The 21,562-nt window shown below is 48.1% G+C and overlaps 1 protein-coding gene across 1 annotated transcript in view; it reads right to left on the reverse strand.

The window, feature by feature from the left end:
• DRD2 (dopamine receptor D2) overlaps positions 1-14,350 on the reverse strand; it is a 62,720-nt gene extending 48,370 nt beyond the window's left edge. The window contains exon 1 of the mRNA XM_082627411.1: positions 14,073-14,350. The gene's annotated coding sequence lies outside the window, so the exon portion shown is untranslated. The remainder of the gene's footprint in view (positions 1-14,072) is intronic.
• Between the last annotated feature and the right edge of the window lie 7,212 nt (positions 14,351-21,562).

Below are 21,562 nucleotides of genomic sequence, written 5' to 3' on the forward strand. Positions count from 1 at the left end.
AGATATTTTTTGATGTGGACCATTTTTAAGTCTTTATTGAATTTGTTACAATATTGCTTCTGTTTTATGTTTTGGTTTTTTGGCCACAAGGCATGTGGGATCTTAGCTCCCCAGCCAGGGATAGAACCCACACCCCCTGCATTGGAAGGCGAAGTCTCAACCACTGGACCACCAGGTAAGTCCCAGTGAATCTCTTTTAATCCTGAACTCCCAGTCTGACTAATTGCTTTCTTTCTTGTCCTTATTTGCTTTCTAACTCAGGAGATGAGGCTTCAATTAGATAAGCAAGCAGCTGTTCCAAGAACAGGTGTCTAGAAGAGAAATGGTCCTGCCCCGGAAGAGGCAAAGGATGTCTCTAGGGACAAGGAACCAGGGAGGCAGGAAGCTCCTTGTGGTGGGTTGAACAGTGTCCCCCAAATTCACGTCCACCCAGAACCACAGAATCTGACCTTATTTGGAAATAGGGTCTTTGCAAAGGTAATTAGTTAAGGATCTAGATAGGATCGTATGGGGTTAGGGTGGGTCCTAAGTCCAATAGCTGGTATCCTTGTAAGAGAAGAGGAGACAGGGCTTCCCTGGTGGCTCAGTGGTTAAGAATCCACCTGCCAATGCAGGGGACACGGGTTCGAGCCCTGGTCCAGGAAGATCCCACATGCTGCGGAGCAACTAAGCCCGTGCACCACAACTACGGAGCTTGTGCTCTAGAGCCCGCGTGCCACAACTACTGAAGCCCACGTGCCTAGAGCCTGTGCTCCACAACAAGAGAAGCCACCACAATGAGAAACCAGTGCGCTGCAACGGAGAGTCACCCCCACTCGCCGCAACTAGAGGAAGCCCGTGCATAGCAACGAAGACCCAACGCAGTCAAAAATAAATAAATAAATAAATAAATTTATTGAAAAAAGAGATAGAGAGAGAAGAGGAGACGACACAGGGAGACAAAGATGATGCAGAGATGGAGGCAGAGACTGGAGTTATGCTACCATGAGTCAAGGAAGCCAGGAGCCCTGAGAAGCTGAAAGAGTCAAGGATAGAGCCTAGAGTCTTCAGAGGGAGCACAGCCCTGCTGGCACCTTGATTTCAGGCTTCTTGATGCCCCAGGGCCCAGGGAACTCACACAGGTTTGCAGCCATCCTTCTCCATGTGCTTTTCTTATCACATTTGGGAGCCAAGCAAAAGTGCTTAGAAAAGAAAGCTGTAGATGTTTGGTTTCTCCGGGCTGGTTGCCGGGTTTTATCCAGTCCCTTCAGAGTGCTGGAACCCAGTTCCTTTAGGATGTGATATATCAGCTTTTGAGCAAATCTCAGCCTGCTCTGCAAGAGAACAGTATTCATTCCTTCATTCATACAATAATTATTTACTGACAGCCTACTAACCGCCAAGTATGTGCTAAGCGTAGGGCACAGAACTCCCCCTTCTCCTGTCCCCTCCTTGCTGCCCAGCACTAAGATCTGACTGATGACAAAGGAGCAATCAGTGCACCGTATTATGTTACTGTGAATGACAATAACAAAGCATTCAAAGGGCTTTTGCATGTCATTTGATATACTGAGGAAGCACCGACTTGCCTACAATCTGCTTCTTTGTGAGAAAACGGGAACATTAATAGCCATTAATGCAGCCCCATCACTCAAAACTGTAAGTGCCTCAAAATATATAAGTTTCCACTTGGTCCTACTGCATTTCACTTATCTGCATTTTCCAGGCAATTAGACTAGAGCTGAGTGATAAGTGTCATCAACTCAGAAATTCTGGACCTAAAAATGGGAAGACAGGACAAGGGGATAAGTTTTGGAGCTGGTTACATTGAGGAAACTTTTGATGCGGCTACCTGAGGCCAAGCCATGTGGCAAACACCATCTCTGGCTACCAGGCACAGTGCAGGGCACGGGCTCGGTGTGGTGGGGAATGGGCTGGGTCACTGGCAGGCCGGGGATCCGGGTTTGGTCTGCTGCTGAGCAGCCGTGAGACTCTAGATGCATCCCTTACCTCTCTGGGCACAATTTTCTCATCCATGCATGAAGAATTAGTCTAGGTCCCTGAGGCTCTGTACAACCTTGACAGGCTGGGAGCTCTCTAGTCTAAATCTCTTGCTGGAGGAACTTTCTAACCTACCTTAATAATACGGGGGAGTTCAAGGATGAGCAGAAGACAGCATGTCCTCCTATCTTATTATTGTAGGTATGTGGGGTGCGGGGGGATTTCCCTGATCACAGTCTCATCGTATGCAGTGCAGTGAGCTGGTACGTAAGCCTGGAGAGGTAAGGACTGCATTTTTGCCTTCAAGGAATTTATCATCTAGTGGGGAGAGAGACCAGTAAACAGGCAAGTACAGCACAGTATGATAAATCTTACACTTCATGCTATGGAAATAATAAAGAAGGGGTTCCTAGCCCAGGCTGGTGGGACAGTGGAGGGGGAAAATCAATGAAGTCTGCCTGGAAGAGGTGGTATCTGTGCTCAGTTTTAAAGGCTGACTAGCAGTAACCCTTTCAGGTCAAGGGCTGGAGCATCCAGGCAGAGAAAACAACACGCTCAAAGGCTGGATGCAGTACAGTGAGCTCAGAGGGACAACAAATGTCCACAGATCCATTTTCTTTCCTCTACCTTGTAATCTCCACCCTCCTCACCTCTCTCATTTACAGCTTTATACCCACCTGCCACCCTTTTTTCTCTTTCCTTCTCCTCTTTCTCTTCCGTTCTCTGCAGATAAAGAGAGGAATGTAATCTAATGAGTTCATGAGCTAATGAGGAAGCAGAGGAGATATCCAGCGTGCTGAGGCCTGGAAAGGTGTGTGCTGGGTCTCAGCAGGGGGCTCCTCCCCTCCCAGCCTCAACCGAGGGCCCCACTTCTCTGCAGCTCTTCCTATGACTCATGACCGCCTCCTCCACCCTCTTGTAAGACCCTGTTCCCTTGAGGTACATCCAACCCCTCCATGACCCCTCCATCCCTGTGTGTCAGTGTCACCCATAGATTCCTGGTCACTTCTACTTCACTGAAGACTCTGGCATCTAGCTCACTATCTTCCGCTCCAGCCCACCTCCTGCCCTTGACTGGGTGGAACCAGCTTCAAACACCTCGGCCCCTCAGCTCCTGGATCCCCTCATCTCCAAGTCCACACTCCACTTCAGTTCACCTGTTCGCACGATTTCAACCTGATCCTTGCCGTCACCCAAGACTGCTCCTCTCCGAAGTCAGAAGTTTAGTTCTCTCCCTCTGTGATCACAATTGCCTCTGCGTCCCAGTTCAATGGCTCAATTACTCCAAGTATAGCAGGTCTCTGACCTCATCCACACCATCAGTCCACTGATTCTATCAGTAATCCCCCCTTAATATCCACAGCCTGTCTTCACTTTCCTTGTGAAGAAAGGAAAGTGAAGATTGGGTCAGATTTCTGGTCCAACATTCAGACACTTTCACCAACATCCTTCATTCCCTTGCCTCACTGTCCTTAAATCACCCTTGGCTTCTTTCCCTTCATCCTCCTGGGCCCATCAATCACAAGTTCTGTTGACTTTTAAATAATTTTTCAAATCACCCATGTCTTTCCACCGGTCTCCAGCATGACTGTCCCAGACAATTGGAAACCCTTCTCGCTGTTCTGCTTCCAACCTCCTTTTCTGTCATCAGATCTCCCACTGGGCAGCCTCTGCAATTTTTTTTTTTAACACAGATGAAATCAATTGAGTTATTCTGCTGCCTAAAACCCAACGCTTCAGAATGACTTCTTGGTGCCATCAGGATGGAGCCCAGTCTCCTTCCAAAGGTTCCAAAGGGTTCATAGTCTGGCCCCGGCCTATGCCTCTAGCCTCACCTTAGACCATCCCCAGCTCAAACTCCACTCTTCAGCCCTTAGTTTCTTTGAGTTCTTTGAATTCTCCATGCTCCAACCTGAGGTTGGTGATAGCAGGGCGTGGCAGAAGGGGCCCCGGGGCAGAAGTGAGTTCTAGTCCTGTTCTGCCACGCTCCCTTGCTGTGTGACAGTGGCTCCTTCCAAGAAGAACTCTGTGAGTCAAATCCCACATTGTCTAATTTCCTCATGTGCAGTGATGTTCTTCTTCCCTCCAGAAGAGAGAAGATAAAATTTGGAGATTGGGAAGGATCCCGTGGACATTTCAATGCTTCCTAATAATTATGATAAGAATAATGATAGTGAATGTTTACCATGAGTTTACCACGTGTCAGTATAAGTACTTTATATGCATGATTCATTCTCTTCCTACAAAACCTTATGAAGTGAGTGTCATGGTCATCCCTATTCTATGGAGGAAAAACTCTGAATCTCAAAGGTAGTAACTTGATTGAAGTCACATAGCTGGTTTCCGGCAGAACACAGCTCTGAAGCTGCATCAATCTGGCTTCCAACTTCATCGTCTGAATCACTTTGTTATACTGAATAGTTAGATGGGCAGGGCGTGGGTATCCCATTTTTTTTATAAGTGATTTTAGGAAAAATAGGTTCAGACAGTTATTGCTTTTGAAGGGTCTCAGGTAAATGATGATTATCTGTACTTTTTAAACTAAGGCTCAGTTCAGTTCCCCAAACTCTAAATTCCAGTTTCAAAACCAACTACCCGGAATTCCCTGGCAGTCCAGTGGTTAGGACTTGGCGCTTTCGCTGCTGTGGCCCAGGTTCAAGCCCTGGTCAGGGAACTAAGATCCCACAAGCCATGTGACGTGGCCAAAAAAAAACAAAAACAAAAACAAAAACAAAAAACTAACTACCTAGAGCTGCAAAGACCACCCCCAACAACTGTTCTATCCTGTTTGTCTTCACTTAACCTCTCTGAGCCTCAGTGGCCACATCTGCAAAATGGGGTTACAATAGCTACTTCAATGGCTTGTTGTAAGGATCAATAGGAATAGTGTATGTGAAAGTGAGTTACAAATGAAAGAGCTTGCTATTGTCTCATGGGTTTTGAAAATTAAAAGGGAGTTCCAAATGCAGAGTATTATTACTATTTCTCCTTAAAGAATAAGACAATTACTTAAAATGCCTAAAAATGCAAGCAGACTGTAGGATCCCCCTGCCTTGAATGCTCTTCCTTCTGATATATACATAGCTCACTCTCCCACATCCTTTAAGTCTTTTCTCAAATGAAATTTTCTCAGTGACATCCATCCTGACCACCTATTTAATAATGTAAACTTTCCTTTCCTTCCACCCTCCAGCACTCCACATCACCTAACCTTAATCGATTTTGTCTTTTTCCAAGTACTTATTGCTTCCAACATACTCACGAATTTACTTTTTATACTTATTGTTTACCATTTTTCTCCTCCCACCAGAATGTAAGTTTCAGAAGGGCAGGGATCTTAGTTTTGTTCATTGATGTATTTGTAACCAAGATGAGTGCCTAGTACACAGTAGGTGCTCAATAATTTTTGTTCAATGAAAGAATAAAAAGTGAAATGCATGTTGAATGGCTGCCACACCAAAAGACATTCAGGCAAGACGGAGTACAGGAAAGCAGAATACAGAAATCAGCAGCCTGGTCTGGAAAGATGATGGCTGAGAGGTTCATGACCATAATGTGTGAAACATGAGTTTTTTCGAATCCCAGAATAACAAAACCAGAGAGCACCCCTTAAAACTCACAGAGGCAGTTTTAGTCCAGTAAGAGGAATTCATCTTTATACCTGAATAGTGAAGAGACTCCATGTTATTGTAGAAGAAAAGTATGAATAATTTCAGAGTGTGTATTAGTTTTCTACTATGTATAATAAATTACTTAAAATCCTAGCAACTTAAAACAACAAAAATTTATTATCTTACAGCTTCTGTGGGTCAGTAGTTCAGGCAGCTCAGCTGGGTGGTTCTAGCTCAGGGTCTCTTAAAAGGTTGCAGTTAAGACCTTGGCAGTGGCCATGGTCATTGAAGGCTTGTCTGGGGAGAAAAGATCTGCTTCCAAGATGGTTCATCCACGTGGCTGTTGGAAGGAAGCCTCAGTTCCTTGCCATGCAGACCTTTCCACAGGGCTGCTTAGGTGTCCTGATGACGTGGCAGCCGACTTTCCCCAGAATAAGTGATCCAAAAAAGAACAAGGTGAAAGTCATGATATCTTTTATGATCTATCCTCAGAAGTCACAATCTGTCATTTATGCATTATTCTCTTGGTACACAGGTCTTCCCTATTTAATGTAGGAGAAGATTACACAAGAACATGAATAGCAGGAGGTGGGGAGTATTGAGGGCCATCTTGGAGGCTGGTTACCACCGAACGAAACTCAGGAAGAATCTAGAATGTGTGCCAGCAGCATGGATCTATGGAGAGCAGTGATCACCTCCCACCACCCCCTTCGGCTCACCAGAGAAGACTGGCCAAAGGGCAGACTTTGGGCCATGAGTCATCCAGAGCAATGCCAGGCCTTCAGCTATACACATTGCTCAAGGTAAGATGCGTATGGAAACATGGATCCATTTCAGGGGGCCTGACTTCTTCCGCTTGGGACCCTGGATGCTGGTTTCTGCTTGCCAATACATTTCTCCTGTTGACCCTGTCATTAATGAGGGAAGGAGCAGGGGGAGCTCAGAGTCCAAGAAGGCAGTGACCACGTGACCTGAGGAAGATGATCAGGGAACAGAATACCAGCATGCCCGCAGAAATCTCCTCCCATTGCTAAACAGTAAGCCTTTTTAATTGGCCAGGAGGAGCTGTGTCCATTAGGAAAGAGTCCTCCCCAAGGAAGGATTCATAAGAAAAGAAAAAAGCCAAAAAGAGGGTGTTGCTTTCATGATTGGAGAGTCTTAAGACCACAGCTATTGTGTTCCATCCTCCTTTCTTAGGCAGGAACATACTTCATCCAAAAAATGGGTAGCATTTTCGCCTGTAATTAATGACTCCAAAAGATGGACAGTGAATTTCTGCCAGGTTCAGGGATCTTCTCAGTGTGAGGTTCCTTAGCCTTCTCAACCTGGGAAAGAAAAAGAGACATCTCCTTGTCCTTGGACACCAGTATATTCTACTTATTTTTCATTTTTAATAAAAAGTGGTTTGTGCCAGAGTGCACCGCACCGTGTAACAATGACAATCAAGAAGGCTCCAATCATGAGAAGGCAAATGAGGGAAAAGCCAGGAAGAAAACTAAGGCTGTGCAAAACCATCACCATGAAGACCAACGCCTCTTCCTGGCTTGTGCGTGGTAAGATGGAAGTTCAGCGGAACCTGATTCAATGGGATGACAAGCAATTTGAACCCCTCTCACTCAGGATGAGTAAGAGCTTCTGACAGGCAAGTGCCAAGGAACTGTGGTGCAGATAAATGGAGGGTGTAGGAAAGAAATGTAAGCTTGAATTCTGTGAAAGTTTTAGAAACATGCTTAATTTCAGAGATGTAAAATCAGGGACTGAATTTGTGCAAAAGAAAAACGGCTGAAAATATTCCCGCTGAAATTTCTTTTTCTTTTTCTTTTTTTTGCGGTACGCGGGCCTCTCACTGTTGTGGCCTCTCCCGTTGCGGAGCACGGGCTCCGGACGCGCAGGCTCAGCGGCCATGGCTCACGGGCCCAGCCACTCCGTGGCATGTGGGATCTTCCCGGACCGGGGCACGAACCCGTGTCCCCTGCATCGGCAGGCAGACTCTCAACCACTGCACCACCAGGGAAGCCCTGAAATTTCTTAATGATAACAATAACAGTCATTAGAGTTAACATGTATGGAGTGCTTCCCTTTGCCAGGGACTCTCAAATGTCTTACATCTAAATGTCTTAATTAATCACTACAACCCAACGAAGTCAGGATTAACATCCCCGCTTATAGATGAGAAACTCAAGACGACAGAGGTTAACCAACTTGCTTAAGGTAACAGAGCTAGTAAGTATTATAGTCAGGATTCAGACTCTGGCAGTTTTACCCCAAAGCCCACAGCCTTAACTACCATGTGATATTGTTTTCTGTTTTTTTATATTTTGGCCATTTTAGTTCCCTGACCAGAAATCAAACCTGTGTCCCCTGCAGTGGAAGCTCAGAGTGTTAACCACTGGACCACCAGGGAAGTCCCTGCTATATTGTTTTTAAAGGGTTTAAAAAAAGGGATCAAATGTTGGTAAGTATCATTCATAGAATTCATGGTGAGATTCAACAAGACAGGCTAGAAGTCTTCTAGCTCATTTAAGGCGAACACCATTATCCCACCATTTCAGTGGAACCTTCAGTGCTGCTGAATCTTAAGAATTCCAATCTAGTAGGCAGCATATAAATAATTCCTTAACTTTATTCCTGAAGAAATTGATGCTTAGGTCAAGTGCCCTGCTCAGGGCCACCTGGGCCTCTACTGCCTCTGTCCACCAGAAAAGCACTGACCTCCAAGCAAACTCTTGTGAGTTACTCCTGCATCTGTGCAGGGTCCCAGGCCATCCCACCCCCCCCCCATCTTCTGTAAAATCTAGGAGCTTAGTCTTGAAGATGTGACAGGTTTTCATCCCTTGGTAATAAGAAAGCAACACCAAAGGCCTAAAGGCTGGAAGGAGTCTGGGTTTCACCTTTCGGACAGTTCAGTTCACCTCAAAGAGGTGTGAGCTGGGATGTGATGTCATCAGGTTCAGAGTTGTTCAGGAAAGCCCCGTCTTTATCAGTCCACAGCTCTTCTCCTGCCCCTCCACCCCCCTGCCTCCTCTCTGCCTCCAGTGCTTGCTGAGGTTCATTTCCGGGGAATTTCATCCAAAGACTCCCAGATCAAGGTGCAGAACTACTTCTTAGATAGTCTTAGATCTTTAAGAATCCCAAGAAGTTATTCATCCTTTCTTCCCCCTCTGCTATCTCCTCCTTTCCTGGTATCATATGCAAAGGTCAGGTTACTTCAGTTTATCAAAGAAAATGCTTTCTAACCACATTCTCTTCCCTTATTCTATATGCCGCTGACATAGGTCAGAGAGGAGTATTGCTTTAACATCAGGCGGTCTGGCTTTGACTCTCCCTATTAGCCCTGTGACCTTGTGCAAGCAAGCCACTTACCTCTCTAAGCCCACACTCCTTCCTCTGTAAAATGGGGTTAATAATAGTGCCTGTTTCATAGAGTTGTTGCAGGATAGGGAGTTGAAATAAAAAACAAAAGTCACGTGCTCAGCACAATACCCTGCACATAACAAATGCATGATAAATGGTAGCTGTTATAATGATTAGGCCAGCAATGGGGGGACTGGTGAGCAGGGCCACTTGTCAAAAGCAGCCCTTCTAAGGAAGCCTGTGAGTAAGCCACTTTCCCAGACCAAAGGATCCCGGGGAATTGCTAGTGATGTTGCTGCCTGGGGTAACAGAAAGGAGAGGAGGCAATTATACAGCGTGTAACAAAAATAATTTCGTTTCTAATGCCTTTCCCCTGCTGGGCCACTTAGAATCCAAATGATAGCAACAAGGCGGATGTGGAAATGAGAAGGGCAGGCAGGTTCTGAAGGAGCCCAAGGACAAGTGGATGGGCCCCAGGACTCACCTTGGCTCCCAGACTTCTACAGAGGAGCGTCCTTGGGCCTATGGCTGCCATTCTGTGCTGAACCACAGCGCCCTGGAAGGCTGGACTGCCCAGGCTGGCTGCAGGCGTATCAACAGGGCCCCTGGGAGCTGAGTCTGCCTGACTTCACTTAAGCATCTTCTGTCTGGGAACAAGCTGACATCACTCAGAGGACTCTAGGGAAAGCCAGGGGTCCTCCCTCCTTTCCCTCTCCATCACTGCAGACAGCAAAGAATACCCCTGTCTCTTCCTGGAAAAAGTGAAAATTCCTGCAGGTGCCGTCACATTATGACAAATTGCCCAACTGCACCAAGCTGCCTTACACATGCATATTTAACATCAACCTCTTCCAAGGGCCCCCAAGACTTTACTTTTCCTCGGCTCCCACATCCATTACACTGCCCCACACTCTCGGATGTCCCCACAGCCCCCAGGGCTCTGAGCTTGGGACACTGCAGTGGCACAGCCTCTTCCATCCAGGGGAGGGGGGAGTCCCCAGGCCCCAGTGTGTCATCTCTGGCTCCGTCCTGTTCACTGAAGCCAGCAGGGGCCCCTGCTCCTTCAGAGAAACATTCCCATGTCTCCCAGGCAGAGAAGAGGCTGCACCCTCCCAGGGACTTCCCAGCTCCCAAGGGTGTTGATTTACCCCATTTATCAGATTGAGGTGAAAGGGAGAAGAAGAGGGGAAATGTACAGACCAGAAGGGCAAGTTTCTCTCCTTTCTCTGAACCCAAACAGGTGCAAACCAAGTGGCTGAATCTTGTAGTTTTACTCCTCCACCCACATGTACTGACACTATAATCAAGCTATTTTCCAAGCCTATGCATTTAGATAATATGATTCTACTGTTAAAAGAAAAAACAAAACAAAAAAGAAATCTTCACTTACATCGGTGATGGGGACAGGTTAGAGGCAGAGGTGTATTAACACTGAATTCCAATGCTATTGCAGTAATTTAAAAGGCTGGAGGGCTTCCCTGGTGGCGCAGTGGTTGAGAGTCCGCCTGCCGATGCAGGGGACATGGGTTCGTGCCCCGGTCCGGGAAGATCCCACATGCCGCGGAGTGGCTGGGCCCGTGAGCTATGGCCGCTGAGCCTGCGCGTCCGGAGCCTGTGCTCCACAACGGGAGAGGCCACAGCAGTGAGAGGCCCGCGTGCCGCAAAAAAAAAAAAAAAAAAAAAAAAAAAAAGAATCCCAAAGCAAATGTTGGAGTCCCCCCCAGAGCCATAAGAGGCCCTGTGGGGGTGAGGGGAGGGAACTATGATACTGGGGGTCAACTAAGTGAGAGGCCACATATAGGGGAGGGTGCCTGCTGGGAAGCTGAACCAAGCTGTGCCCTGCCTGCTGCCTGGGGTTTCCAAGCATTTCCTAGATGCTGGATGCTCTCCTGCTAAGCAGAGCTCCTGGTAAGATAGAGAACCTTTGGTTGCCAAGGTCAGTCCTGATGCCCTGGAACTAGAAAGCTTATACAACTCCTTTTCTGGAGAACCTTAATAATAGGAGAGAGGCACCATATTTCTGGACTAAAGAAAAAGCTGCCCTGTTTGGGGTCAGGTGCATCCAGAATGACTTCTGAGGAAGTCCAAATAATCTAATGATTTAAAGTCCTGGTAACTATGTCTGAGGGGAAATGGGACTGACTGCGCAGTCAGCCTGTTATTTTCAAGCCCTCAAATATTAGGTTGCTGTGACCTGTGATATACAACCCGATTCTGAGAGATGCTGGTGATATGGCTTGGGGTCCTGGCATTACAGAACCTCAACTTAGATTCTCCTCTCCCTTCCTAGGTGCTGAAATACTTTCACTGCTGGAGATTCATGAGTATTAAGCCACAAGGCAGGGAGAAATGAAGGGTGGCATGTCGGAAAATATGAGTCACTGGAAGGGGCAGGATTGGCTCAAGAAAGTCTCATCATCCTCACCCCAGCCCCCAACCCCTGCCGCATGTGTTCTCTGCTATCTTCACAGCCACGCTTCTTCCTCAACACCAAAACACGACTTTCACTTGCAGGGAAGATGGCGACAGCTCTTTCCAGACTGAGTCCTCATGCCTTTCCTCTTACACATGTTTACTCAGAGAACAGTGACCTTAGACCAGTCTAGCTTCAGCAGGTCAATCCCAGGTATATGTGAGGCCATATTTTTAATGAGAACCGGAGCTCCCTTTGTTTCCACTGGTAGAAGGAAGAACAGAGGGTTTCTCTCAAGTTCAGATTTTCTTACATCATTGCACGGTTTAGACAAAAATAATTGAACCTCACAGGTGAAGATAGAAAACTGACTAGCCTACAAGCATCATTACTGGCCTTATTCACCCCTACAAGCTTCCCGGCTTTTACAGAGCACAAGAACCAAATCAATACAGTCAATATGTCACTGCCAGCAGGGCACGAGTGGCTACCAGCCTTGGGGAGCATGGCATGCTACTAAGCTGAACTAATCGCTCCTTGGCATTTCAGGAGCAGTTGGGTTAGCAGATCACAGCACAAGCATACTGAACGACGATAATTCCCCCAGAAGGGGAGGGGAGGAAGAACACACTGGGTTGGCCCCCAAAGGAGCCTTAGTATGTACACAGGTCAACGTAAACCATATTGATGATTCTTAGAGAGGCCAAAAATCTGTTTTAAAAAGAAGGAAAGCCCAGGCAGATCCTCTGGGAGAGGAGATTGTGCTGCATCCTCTATTGCAGCAAAGGGATTGAATCAGGGGTATGGCCCCTCCATCAACAGTCCCACACCTGAAGAATTCAACATGCATAACTGCAGAAGGCAAGGGGGTGGATTAGAGATCTTAATCATGCTCCCCCTAGTCAAAGAAGCATGATCTTATGTGAGAGACGATTTCTTAACCCAGTGTACACATGGATCACCAGAAATATTGTTAAAATATACATTCCTGGGCCTCAGCTTGAAACTCTCATTCAGCAGCTCTTCAGACAAGAACCAAAAAAATATGCATTTTAAACCAGCTTCCCCAGTGATTCAGCTACAGAGGGTTCATTAAAACAAAAACCAGCCCTTACAGAAATGCTGTCCCAGACCTCTGCAACGAATCAGAACCTCCCATGTTTCAGGCACCTTTCTCCCCCGCCCCGGGCTGTGCAGGGAAGACATAAGAAACTCAGAATGTTCTTCAAGAGATCAAGGCTGGAGCCACCAGTGAGGGCTGGCCCTCACTTTGTTCTCGGTCTAACTGTCTCAAATGTCTTCCCTGTCAGATGTCTGATTTCAAAGACGGCATCAACAGCTCTCTCCCAGTCACATAAGCCAGGAATCTTGAATCCTAAACAGAGAAGTCAAAAGCAGGGGGCTGGGACCCAGCAAATCAGCTTGCTGATTCTCTTGCAATTGGTCACATTCACGATGGGCTCCTCTCTCTGCCCACCCTCATTAAATAGCAGCAACAGGGAGAAAAATGAGAATGATTTCTTTTTCAAGTGGTCCTAATGCTGAAGGCTGAATCAGGGGTAAGCAGAGTATTTGCATCCAAAGGGGTAAGAATCACTGATCACATAGTTCCTGAGAAGAGCAAGAATTAGCCTGAAAGGTTGGTAGCCTAGTCAAAATCCAGAAAAGGTTGGATCTGCAGAAGGAACTAGAGAGGGATCCACAAAGTGTCTTGCATGTCACCAACCTCAGGAGCCCCCAGAACAAAAAGTAGTGGGGTGCTAGTTGGGGCAACAGTGACTCACTCGCTCAGATAGCTTCCCTGTGTCTGAGAGAAAGGGCCTGTCCCTACGCAGCTGCAGTGCTGTGACTTGTGTCCACGGCGAAGCCTGTTGTGTAGACGCACACGCACCCTCTTACCTCTGCTCTTCAACAGGGACTGCTCACAGGCTGCCCGCCGCAGGCAGGGATGGACGCGCGCTCTGTCTGGCGCTTAGAGCGGCCTCTTGTCTCTGCACACCGCCCTATCGAGGCTCTTGGTCCAGAGTAGGAGAGTCACCCTCCGCCTCTGCTCCCATCATCACCCCCATTCCCAGGTCGAGATGGGTCTGAAACCCCAGCCTCCCTCCTCGACTGAATCTCAAACGGGGAGATGGCGAAGGAGAACGTAAATCCAGGACCAAGGACAGCGGCACATTAGGCGTGGAAGAGTAGAGCCAGAACCAGCCTCTTCCCTACCCTTGGCTTCGGTCCTTAGAAACTGAAAAGTCTCGGGTCGCACAAATGCAGAGCTGCCAAGAACAACCCTTCTCCCTCCGGGGCGGCCGGAACTCCGGCCGCGCGCCTTGGGGTCCCGGACTCGGGTGCCGGGTGGAAAGTGCCCTCCCGAGATGGGCCGGGAGCCGGCAGCCCTGCGAAACCGCGGCTCCACCGGGCTCGCTCCCGGCGCTCTGCCCACCCGTGTCCGGAGCGAGGGTTCGCACCCGGCTGGCAAGAAGGATGCCAAGAGGGTGGGAGAGGGGCAGCCGCTGTGTTCCCTTCACCCCGGGGAGGCGGCCCGACGGAGGGTCCGTGGAGAGAGCCCGACCTCAGGCGGGAGGTCCCCTGGCAGACGGCGCCAGAGTGGCCGGACAAACTTCTGGTCCCAGACGCGCCGCCCTTTGAGCTCCCTCCTCCTCTCCCAGCGACCTTGCCTGGGCCCGGGCCGCCTGTCGCTGCATACTGCCGGCGCTTACCTTCAAGCCATAGGGCGCCCAGGGGCAGAGACGGCGCCGGCTGCTCGAGGCTTCCGGCTCCCGCCGCATCCACGCGCGGCCGCCCCTCCGGCAGCCGTCCGGGGCCGCCGCTCTCCTCGGCGGGTCCCTGGCTCCCGGCCCCGCCGCGCCGCTCAGAGCCCCGGCGGGCAGCCACTTGGCCGGCTCCGGCCCGCAGGGAGCAGTGGACTGGCCGCGGCGGGGCGGGGCGGGGCGGGGGGGGCCGGGAGCTGGGCGGGCGAGCGGCGCAGGGACCCGGCGCGGAGGCGGCGCGGTGCGCGCGACAGTCGGCCGGCTCTGGCACCACCGCTGGACAGCTCCGCGGCGCCTGAGCTCGGGGAGCGCAGGAGGGAGGGGGGAGGGGCCGCCTGGGCCACGGGGCGCCTCGGGCCCCGCCCCTGGGACAGGCCCCGCCCCGCCCCCTGCGCGCTTGAGTGCAAGCCACCCGCCCCTGGGCCTGCCAGGAAGGGCCAGGGGGTGGGAGATGCCGCCATCCCTGGTTTTGAGGCTGGTGGGAGCCGAGACGCGAATTGAGCGGTCCCACCACACCCCCAAAGTTACACCCCGTATGTGCAGGGCTGCAGTGACAGGTGTCCTCATCACCTGAGGAGTCAGAAGGCAAGGGTTGGGGGAGATACCTCGCATCCAGAGGGTCAGGGAAGGAGAGGTCCAGGACCTGTCTTCAAACAGCTGGTCAAAGCTGTGCTAAGTTCTGTTGCTTAACTCTTCCAGGGGAAAACCTGCTTGGAGTTGACCTGAGATGGAAATTCTAAAGGATGCCTGAGATTTCAGCTCACCTTTGACTCCAAAGGGAGTAGGGGGTTGGCACGGGAGGGAGGTGGTGGTGGCGAGGGCTGCTCTGCTGCTGGTCCTCTGGCCCTGGTCTTGTGCCACCTTCCTCTCACCTTTCCGCCTTCCCTTTATTTCCGCTTCTGCAATCAGAGTTGAGCATTGAGCAACAGGGATTTGAACTTTGCGGGTCCACTTATCCTGCTATATTGTTCAACAGTAAGTAGTACAGTACTACACTGTAGGGGGTTAGTTCAATCCATGCATGCAGACCCGTGGATGAGGAGGGTGGACTGTAAATTATATGCAGATTTTTGAGGATTGGCACCCGTAACCCCCATGTTGTTCAAGGGTTAACTGCAGTTACTGACTGCCCATCCTTTGCCAGGCTCTATGTCAGATTCAGGGGTCACAGAGAGGAATGAAACCAGGCTCCTGCTCTCACCGCCTGCCAATCCAGAATGGAGACCTCCAGGAAATATCCGCAACATACCTGTGGCTTATACAGGTGCTGTGCAACACACAAAAAGGAAAACCTCACAGGCGCTAAGCATTGAAGAAGCAAATACCAGTTCCCTAGGGGAAGAAGGCAGCATTCCAGGCAAGCGGCAGAGCACGGACGAAGAGTTAAAACTACATATCGGGGTGTCAGTCCATCATGGCTGGAGTCAAGCCACTCCAGGGCTTTGGGGCTCTAGGTCCCAAGGCTTAAATTTGACTCAGCGTTTCCTCCAATGACACACACAATTATCAAAAATTAGAGTTGGAAAAAAAATTAGCATTCATCTAACCCCCCACTCTCATCCCTCTACAAGAGGGAACTGAGGCCCAAAGAAATGGAGTCCCTTCCAGATGCCACAGAGGTCCAGTGCTGGACCAGTCCCCGTCTCCTGAGGCTCAGACCAGCACATCCCCCATCTCCGGAGGCAACTGGGGGAGGGGGAGGAGATGTAAGTGGGTGTGGTGTGCCTCTTCTGCCTCTTGCCTTTGGCACTGCATGTGGATCTGGACTGTCCCCATCCCTCTGCAGGCTTGATAGGGAGACGTTACAACAATCAGGAATCCTAACATTGTGCCACATTTGCTTATAAAGAGATAAAACGTTCCAGACATAGTTGAAATCTCAGTGTTCCCCCTTGTATACCCTCAGGTCATTCTTCCCAAGGTTTAAAATCCACTTAAGGAAGCGCTTGGTGCCTCCCAGCTCAGCATCTCTACATTGGTCTGTCGAGGGACAGAGCCACTCCGTGGACAGGGCACCCCTCTCCTGACCAGTCAGAGGACCCGGACTGATGTCCTGCTTGTGTCACCTATCAGTTGTGTGACCTTGGCCAAATAGTTTAATCTCTTTAAGGCTCAGATCTCCCCATCTTTCAAATGGGGCTAAAAATACCTTTCTCTCTGGACTACACTGAGGATAACAGATGAGGAAGTATTAGATAAGCTATAACATGGGCAGCCCCTGGCTGATCCGAGGTGGGGAGGGTAGCTGTGCTCATGCAGGAAGCAGAAGATGACTTCCATGGGGTACGCCAACCCAAAGACATGGTAGCTCTGTGCTGCCTTTTCTACCTCAGGCTTGCATGGCTGAGTGGATTTCATGCTGGCTCTGAGTGAGACGGATGGATCTTTTAGTTTTCAATTAACAAATGCCTCGCTCTTTAAACAAGCGGCACAACAAACAGATGCCCTGAATGATTGATGACAGGGAACATCTGTGGCCAAGCAGGCGCTGCACCGGAGTCTCTGGCTTCCCAGGCTGGCAGGGCCCTCTGGGGGTCATTTGGTGCCTCCTCTCCCCTCCAGGCAGAACTGTACCCTGTCCAAGTAGGCCAGGTGGGGGCAGGGTGGCCCTTTTCCTTATAGCTTTCTTGGAAAGGGGGACACGAGAGACTCCTTAAGTTTCTGTATGTTCCAGAAACTTCCAGAGTCAGGAAGTTGTTCCTGATGTGCTACCTACATCTTTATTTTTATGCTTTATCCTTGAAAATGGGAAGCAAATGTTTAGCAATGAGTATTAGGGGCAGAGGATGAGTTGAGGCAGGTAGGGGTTTTGCTGGCCCATGGTAGTGAGGAAACAAAGGATGGATCCAACAGAAAGGAAGGAAAATCTAGAACTGCCTCTGTGGTCCAAGAATGTCCTCTAGCTGGAGGAGGAGGCATAGCTAGGGCTTGGAAGGGAGTCTCTTGCTGGTCTCTGTCAAATTCTGATGCACCCACAGAGAGAAACACACACAGGCTGTCATAGGCCCCCTTCTGAAAATCATTCCACAGAAGATAAGGGAAATGCTCTCATTAGAGAGGTTGGAAGCAGATCAGGGAAGCAGCACCAATGGGGTCACACAGGAGTTCACGGCCACATTCCACGCCCTTGGAAGCATTCTGAATGTCTCTGAGCCTCAGTTTCCTCAGTTGAAAAGTGGAGATACAGATACTTATCACAGTGTTATCATAAAGAGGAAGTGGGAATGACAACCGACATATGGGTGCGTAATCAATACATTTTGCCTGTTTTCTGCTCTCACCAAAAACTTCAACCAGAGAAGCACTGACAGAAATACATAAAGCTCTATGTGATGTTCCAGCCTACTTTTCAGATTTCTTAACCTACTTCACAGATGAAAACTGAGTCCCTATTTTCAAGCTCTGGGAATGTTTCTTTTCTCGCCCTCTTCTCTTTTGTCATTTTGCGCTTATCCCATTTGCAAATGACTCTGAGAATGCTAAGGTGTCAATCCTTCTAGATCAGTGGAGGTGTGGGGCAAAAAGAAATGCACATGTCCTTCTCATACTTCATTATTTTTATCGAAGTGCAGAAAACCTTAGAGAGGTAGAGGGTTCTTGGTTACCAAAGTTGCTGAGAGATCCACAGCCCCGTGTCAGAAGAGTCCAGTGAAGGGACTGAGGAAGAGAGGGCTGATCCTCCCAAGGGAGGGGTGGGGAAGGAGAGGATTCTTTTCAAAGGAGAGGTTTAGAGCATGCTCGCTCTTTGACCAAGACAGGAGAGTAGAGGGAGTTACCTGAGAGTTTTGATATCTGCATGTGCAATTCACCCTTAGAGACTGATTCCCTCACTGGGCTTTTCCACATCAGTGGGAAATGGACATTTGTAGATATTCTTTGCATCCTCCTATTTTGGAACAATAACGAATACAGGTGTGACCCACTTTAAGAAAGTCTATTATACAACTCTTCCGAATTACAAAACAAATAAATTAAAATGCAATCATTCACATGAAAAATTTATTTAATTACTTGAAGGGAAGAGGTCACAAAAATATACACCTTACCTGTACACCCAAGTTCATAGCAGCATTATTCATAATAGCCAGAAGGTAGAAGCAACTCAAGTGTCCATCAACGGATGAATGGATAAACAAAATGTAGTATGTACATATGATGGGATATTATTCAGTCTTAAAAGGCCAGGAATCCTGTCAAGTGCTACAAGATGGATGAAACTTGAGGACATTATGCTAAGTGAAATAATCCTGTCACAAAAGGACAAATATTGTATGATCCTACTTACATGAGGTACCCAGGGATGGAAGAGATTTGAGTAGTAGTTGCCAGGGGCTGGAAGGAGTGGTGAATAGGAAGTTAGTGTTTAAAAGGTATAGAGTTTCCGTTTGGGAAGATGAAACAGTTCTGAGGATGGATGGTGGTGATGGTTGCACAACAATGTGAACGCACTTATACTTAAAAATGGTTAAGATGGTAAATCATATGTTATGTATATTTTACTATAATAGAAAATGTATAAACCTTGTGTTTCTATAGCCACTGTGGTCACCATACATGTGAAAATAAAATAAAACATCTTGGAGATTACCAGTAGGTGGAAAAGTGACTATTTAGAAAACAATCAATTTATATATAACTTGGGAAGTTGTATTTAGGGAAGTTCAATCAGTACTGCCTTGCATTTCCTCAGCCCTTTCTGTGATCTCATCTACCTTCCAACAGCCTTGTGATGTCAAGAATATCATGAATTGGGGAGAGCAATGGAAGGTTAAAGGGCTTCCGTTTTCAGAAGATGGGAATAGGCAATGAAACTAGAGTGATAGTTTTCTGACAGCCTGCACATTCAAGCACTCAGGTTTGTTTGCTTTTTAAATTTTTATTGAAATATAGTTGATTGTGTTAATTAGTTGTTAGTTTCAGATGTACAGCAAAGTGACTCAATTATACATACATATATATATTCTTTTTTTTTAATGCATGCTCTCGTGCCATTTTTTTTCTCTTTTTTAGTTGTGTTGGGTCTTCATTACTGTGTGCGGACTTTCTCTGGTTGTGGTGAGCGGGGGTTACTCTTCGTAGCGGTGCGCGGGCTTCTCATTGTGGTGGCTTCTCTTGTTGCGGAGCATGGGCTCTAGGCACACAGGCTTCAGTAGTTGTGGCTCACAGGCTCCGTAGTTGTGGCTCACGGGCTCTAGAGCACAGGCTTAGTAGTTGTGGTGCATGGGCTTAGTTGCTCTGCGGCATGTGGGATCTTTTCGGACCAGGGCTCAAACCTGTGTCCCATGTGTTGGCAGGCGGATTCTTAACCATGCGTCACCAGAGGAGCCCATATATTCTTTTTTTACATTCTCTTCCATTATAGGTTATTACAAGATTTTGAGTATAGTTCCCTGTGCTCTACAGTAGGTCCTTGTTGGTTATTTATTTTGTATGTAGTAGTGTGTATATGTTAATCTCAAACTCCTAATCAAGCACTCAGGTTTTGAATGGAGTTGTACAGCTCAGAGAAATCTCTAATAGTGAAGAAAAGCTCAATCTGAGCTTTCCTTATTGAAGGTGAACAAATCAAGAGCAGAGGTATTTTTATTCTGTAAGCCAACCAGCAGCATTCAGGATTCTTTCTCACTCCCTGCTCCCTTGCACGTGTTTGTCATGGCTGAGGACTCTGCCTAGCTGCTCATGCCCTCACTGCCTCCGACACAGTCTGGGTGTCAGTCAGTGGATGTGGATGTAAAAAATGAACAATTTGGGCAAAAAGGGAAGTCATCAAAAATACTGTAGTAGCTCACAAAATCACAAGGGAGATTACAACACCAGCCTGATAAAACAGGCAGGAACAAAAGAGCTAGACACTGTAAGGTCTTCAGCTAAAATCATGCCCACCCAGCAGTCCAGTGAGAACTCAGCTATTGCAGGTAGACACAGGGCACCAGATGGCATCAGCACTGCTGCTGGCATCAGGCACCGGCATTCCCCTGGCATTCTGTCATGCTGCTTCTGGAAACTGAAGTTGTGGCTACTTGGGCTGCCTCTGGAATGGATGATCTGCTCTCCTTGCTTCTCTGAGTCACCAGCTCCTGAGTCAAAATCTGGGACATCTGCCTCTAATTGAGCTGACCAGGACCCACACAGTTTAGGAAGGGACAAAAGCTGCAAAGCCTAACAGCAATGATCCACTATGTCCCAGATCCAAAGGAAACAAGAAATGAGTCTGTTCTGTCCACTCTACTTTCTGAATGCACCCTCGCTGCCACCAGTGCGATCCAAGTCAGCAGCACCATCTCCGGCAGTTATTGCCAAAGCCTTTTCTCGGGTCTCCCACCTCTGGCCCATCTTCCACGCTGCATAAGAAGGCTGTTTCTAAAACATAAATTTGATCATGTCACCCCTGCTGAAAACCCTGCAAAGTCTTTCCCTTGCCTTTGAGATAAATTCTACTCTTGTTAAAATGGATTAAATCTGCCATATCTGTCCCTTGCCTCTCTCCAGTCTCATCTCTGCTGGTGTCCCCTCTGCAGAGAATGAATCAGTGAGTTTAGAAAAGAGTCACAGAGATGATCTACCCCAGTTTCCCAAATATCAGTCCTTAGATTGGATGCAATGCAAACACCCGGGAAAATAAGAGAAATATATGTCTAAGATCCCAAACGCCAGACCTACTCTATAAGAATTTAGAAAGTGGGGGTTCTGATATTTCTAAAAAACCAACCAGTGGTTCTGAGCATCAGCCAGATGGGGAAACACTAATCTAATCATTACCCCTCATTTTACATGGGAGCCAAGGCCCGGACAGGTTAAATATTCAGTGTATATGAATCAAGTTTAGTGTTGTAATGAAGCAAAACTTCAAGCAAAGTTGATCTCAATCATTTAGTGCTCTATGTATCATTATTGGACCACATGGTAATTAGGCATAAATAGTGGGTATGTTATTCAGAGGGAAGACTATTATTACAGTTATAGAAAGCAAGTATTTGGAGAGGGTCAACTTGATGGGGGGAGAGAAAGCAGACATTGGGAAAGATTGGGGTGCTACTCTGAGGCTCCATAGAGGGCCCTCAGGTCTATCATCTGGTCTCTGACAGATCTGATGACGGGTAGGGCTGTCTACAGATTTGGAGAGTCAGTTGGGAGCTGAGTTGATGGGATGTGATTCAAGGCAAGCCCTTAGATAAGACCGGTGAGAGACAGAAGAGCCCTGGCCCCTTCCTCCAGTGAGGCAGGGACTGGACTGGGTGGGGCATCATGGGAAGAGGAAGGAAGCAGGATTATAGACCTTGGGTCCTTCTGCTGCAAGAACAAGCCAAGGGATGGGACTTAAATCCCTTTCTCTGTCTACTTTCAAGCAGAAACCTCTTCCTCACACACTGGAATTGCCCACTGAGTCATGTTCCAGGCCCATCTCCAGGACTGTGTCCACACTGCTCTCTTTGTCTGAG

The sequence above is a fragment of the Mesoplodon mirus genome, assembly GCF_964341445.2.
Source record: "Mesoplodon mirus genome assembly, chromosome: 7".
In the NCBI taxonomy this organism is placed as follows: Eukaryota; Metazoa; Chordata; class Mammalia; order Artiodactyla; family Ziphiidae; genus Mesoplodon; species Mesoplodon mirus.